The following is a 4,482-nucleotide window of genomic DNA, read 5'->3' on the forward strand; positions in this document are numbered from 1 at the left end:
AGTTACCCAATCAAATTTAAATGCTTATTCGTAGAATTGATTTATATTATATCATATTATACTACATGTAGTATCACGATTTTAATTCAGTTTTCATCACAATTGTCCGATGAACGGGGATGTGAAACTCCGAGTAACAGTTTTATGAGCATTTTGCAGCTAAAATAAAAGTATATATTATATATATATTATATATATATATATATATATTAATATATATATAATATATACTTTTATTTTAGCTGCAAGATGCTCATAGGTGCTTTAACTGTACACTGGGTGGCGGTGAACAGGTCGATCAAGACCTGCTCACCCAAAAAGGCGACTTCAGTCAAGACCTCCTTCGAGACGGCTTCCAGCCAGGTCTTCAAGTTCTGTGCCTTGGACTTCAGTGCCCTATGGTTCCTATTTTCTTGGAACCGAGTGGTGTTGCTGAAGAAACATCTTCCTCATCCTCATTGGTCTCCATTAGAGCTGTCTGTATGACGGTCTCCGTGGCGTTCGTTACTCTGCTAACCTGGCTGTTATTATACTGCTCCAGCCAAAACAGGCGAAACTTAGGATTGACGGCAGCGGCCAGCTGGCACTCCAGGTCTTCTAGGAGGAGTCCAAACCTTTTCATGATGCCTGCCAGTATCGCGTCTGCAGTACAAGAAGTGTTTGAACTTGGCCTCCTTCAACTTCATGACGGTGGCTGCTACAGTTGGCAGAAGGCTCCCAAGCTAGGCCCGGTTTTCCCACTGGATTTTATCCAAGGCCTTGGCAACATTAGACATTACCTGGGCGTACTCTGTCAGGAAGACGACATCAGAATCAGTGAAGGTCTGCAGCTTCTGCTGTGACATCACCCTGTGGGAAGCTCCCATATTCTTCTCCAGCAGGTTGTTGAGGATAACAATAGAGTCACAAGCAGAATTCCATCTGGTACTGTTGGGAACCACCAGCCTCCTCTTCAACGCGTCAAGAATACCGTCTGCCGTCTGCGGCTCTGCAGATTCCACAGCCGCTGTGCATTGGACAGGGCCTTCGTGTAGACCGACTTGAACGAAGCACTGTCAAGAGCCTTGTCGAAATTCACGCTGGCTACCAAGTTGAAAGTATGGGCTGTGCACTTCATGTGCACTGGCAGGTCGAGGCCGCTGGATCCGTCAAGGGCGGCATCAACAGAGATGTTTTCAACTTCGTCTACATCCCCAGCCTCAGGATCCACGTCCAGGTCAACATCCGCGACGCCCTCCATGTCCGGATCGTCAGCAGCCTCAGGAATGTCTGGCAAGTGTTCAACTTCTGCACCAAACCGCATAATTGCATTGACAAAGATTTTGCCGTTGTCTGTCGTGGTCCTGGTCACCTTGCTTTGCAGATGGAACCTGTAATGGGTGTCCATCATGACCTATTCGAGAACATCAAAGGTGTAATGCCCTCTGAGCCGAGAACAGGCCAGGGCGGCGTGTTGTCTCGTGGGGGTCTTGGGATCCAGCCAGTGTACCGTCATCCCCAGGCAGGACCTGTTGTGGGCCGACCAGCAGTCTGCCATTTCTATCAACACACACACACACACACACACACACACACACACACACACACACACACACACATCTTAGTTACAATATCATAAATCAGGAGAAGAGCATACCCTATAAAATATAGAGCAGTTGTTTATTTTTGTATGTGTAACGTAATATGTTAGGAAAACCCCATTGGTTTCATATCTAGCGTGAACTAGACATTTCTTCAGTTTCTCTAAACGATAACCGTTCTCTGCATAGAAGGTTTTTTTAAACACAAGAACGCGGGTGATAGCTCAAGAAATATTCCTCTTAAAAATTATGGCCTAGCGAGTTGTCTTCCTTCGCTTGATAGCTAGGTTTTCCAATTCTGAAGTAAAAAACGCGAAAATGTGGACAACTCTCCACGGCTTGACAACCGATGCTAGTGCTTTTACGTCCCTGTAACTTAGCGGCTCGGCAAAAGTGACCGACAGAATAAGTACTAAGTTTACAAAGAATAAGTCCTGGGGTCGATTTGCTCAACTAAAGGCGATGCTCCAGCATGGCCGCAGTCAAATGACTGAAATAGGTAAAAGAATGAAAAATATGTAAAATATTAAGATAATTGACGAAAAATATCCTCAATAAAATGCTAATTGATAAATATAAATTTTTATTAAAACAAAACATGCGGGTGAAGCGAATCTCGTGGTGTGAAGAATCAACATAACGTGCGGGTGAAGTGAGACACAATACAACGTGCGGTTGTTATGGTAACAAGTTGTTAATGCCTCGCTGTCTGTCGATTGGCTAAAATTACACAAATTACACAAATCAAAATTCAGAACTGCATCGATACACCAAAATTGAAAACAATCTGAGCAAAATTAAAGGGGGCTGATTTTGTTTATCAGTTTAACTAGATCCAGTGTGTGTGCACGTGTCCTGAGGATAGATAGATAGATAGATAAATAGATAGATAGATAGATAGATAGATAGATAGATAGATAGATAGATAGATAGAAGATAGATACATAGATAGATAGATAGTGTGAGAGAGAAAGAGGGAGAAAAGAAAAAGAAGGATAGAGTTTGAGATTTGAGGTATAAATATTTTCCAAACGATGTGAGCATCAACTTGACTGTTTACTTACCCAATAAAAACTTCTAAAACTGGTGAAAACTTCGTATTCGATAGAAACTTCCTGTGTTGTGTGTCGTAATGTTGTCGTAATTGTTAGTGTCTCGTCTCTCTTTTAATGTGTTTGTGATGCGTTTGTGTCGTTCAGTTTTGTTGCTGTCGCTGTTGACGTCTGTCACTTTCTTGTTTTGACCTTCCTTTGCAAGTGGCAAATCTCTTTAAATACAATGCTTTTTTTGTCACCGTCTGCGTTTATATATATATATATATATATATATATATATATATATATAGGTCATAGAAGAAGGGGAGAGAAAACGGAAAATTAGAAGAGGGTGTTACAGTGGAGGAGGAAAGAGAGTAAAGAGAGTAAAGAAAGAGTGAGAGAGTGGAAACGATGCGAATGAGGGAAAACGAAGAGTAGAAGTGAGAAAGAGAGGGGAAAGCAGGAACTGGAAAGAGGAAGAGGGCGAGAAATAGAACGAGAGTTAAGAACGTCTGAAAACGGATAGAAAGAAAAAGGAAGACTGTAATAAAGAAGGGGAAACGGCAATAATATTAATAGGGTAGACCATAATGAGTGAGAGTGAGTGTGAAAAAGAAAGGAAGGAACAAAGAGGGAGGGAGAAAGAAAAAGGAAAGAAAAGAAGTGGGTGTCAGTAAGGAAGAGAAAACGATAGTAGAACAGTATGAAAATAGGAAAAAAAAAGCGAAAGGATAAAATGAGAAGCGGGAAAAGGTTGAAAAGTTGCAATAAGTAGAAAATACAGAGTTGAAGATAGATAGATAGATAGATAGATAGATAGATAGATATAGATAGATAGATAGATAGATAGATAGATAGAGAAAGAGAGAGAGAGAGAGAGAGAGAGAGAGAGAGAGAGAAAAGAGAGAAAGAGAATGGAAAGAGTGAAAGAGAATGGAAAGAGAGAAGGGAAAAAGCGAAAGGGAAAGGAAGAGAGAGAAAAAGAGATTGAAAGGGGGAAAGTTAGAAGAGACAACGCGGAGAGAGTAAAGGAAGAAGAGGGAGGTGCAAATTGAGTGTGTAGCATAGTCGTATTTACACGTGTGTAAGTATACAGTAATCCCTCGCCATATCGCGGTTCACCTATCGCGGTTTATTATTTAAGCTTAGGTCGATTCCTTCGTGGTGTTGTTTTGCACTTATGATAAAATGAATAAATACAAATGATAAAAAATATTAAAAAAATATACAGTACTGTACTATTTCTACGGATTTTCACCTTTCGCAGGGGGTGGGTTTGAACGTAACACCCGCGATAGCAGAGGGATTACTGTAAATCAATGCCTCAGATATACAGTTGTACGTATGTATGCATGTAAGCTCGTCCTCCTAGCGTTCAGAAGAATTTTTCTATCGTCTTGATTTAATAGCCCTCAACGTTTGTTCTTACTCTTTTGTTCTCGCTGTTCTGTTCTTGTTACCACTTTCACCCTCCGCAAAAAATCTCAAATTTTATTTAATTTGCTTTCCGGAAAGAATTGTTTCATCGAAGTCGCGTCTTGTCCTTACCTTTCCAACGCGGAGTAGATGAAACTGGGACAACTCATACATATTCACACACGCGTACAAATGAATCTATATACACGTCTATACAAAATTGCTAACGGTTAGTTAGGAGAGACACAAATAAGAAAGAAGAAAACAAAAGATCACTGATGCGGTCACCGGAGTGTGATGAAAGAACTCTGGCCGAAATAAGATTAAGATTAATGTAAAAAATAAATAACACTGAAGCAAAGTAATACCAAATATATAGTGCGTGTGTTTTTATTGGCTAAACTGGCAAAATGACCATTCCGAAATATAACAATATATATATATATATA

The 4,482-nt window shown here is 40.5% G+C and overlaps 1 protein-coding gene across 3 annotated transcripts in view; it reads right to left on the minus strand.

Annotated features, from left to right (window-relative positions):
- Positions 1–2,895, minus strand: part of LOC115229786 (leucine-rich repeat-containing protein 70-like) — an 11,181-nt gene extending 8,286 nt beyond the window's left edge. For 2 of the 3 annotated variants that reach the window (XM_036499749.1, XM_036499744.1), the window contains exon 1: positions 2,645–2,895. The gene's annotated coding sequence lies outside the window, so the exon portion shown is untranslated. The remainder of the gene's footprint in view (positions 1–2,644) is intronic. The other variant, XM_029800084.2, reaches the window with a different exon arrangement.
- Positions 2,896–4,482: the final 1,587 nt, after the last annotated feature.

Source organism: Octopus sinensis, linkage group LG2 (genome assembly GCF_006345805.1).
Source record: "Octopus sinensis linkage group LG2, ASM634580v1, whole genome shotgun sequence".
Lineage (NCBI taxonomy): Eukaryota > Metazoa > Mollusca > Cephalopoda > Octopoda > Octopodidae > Octopus > Octopus sinensis.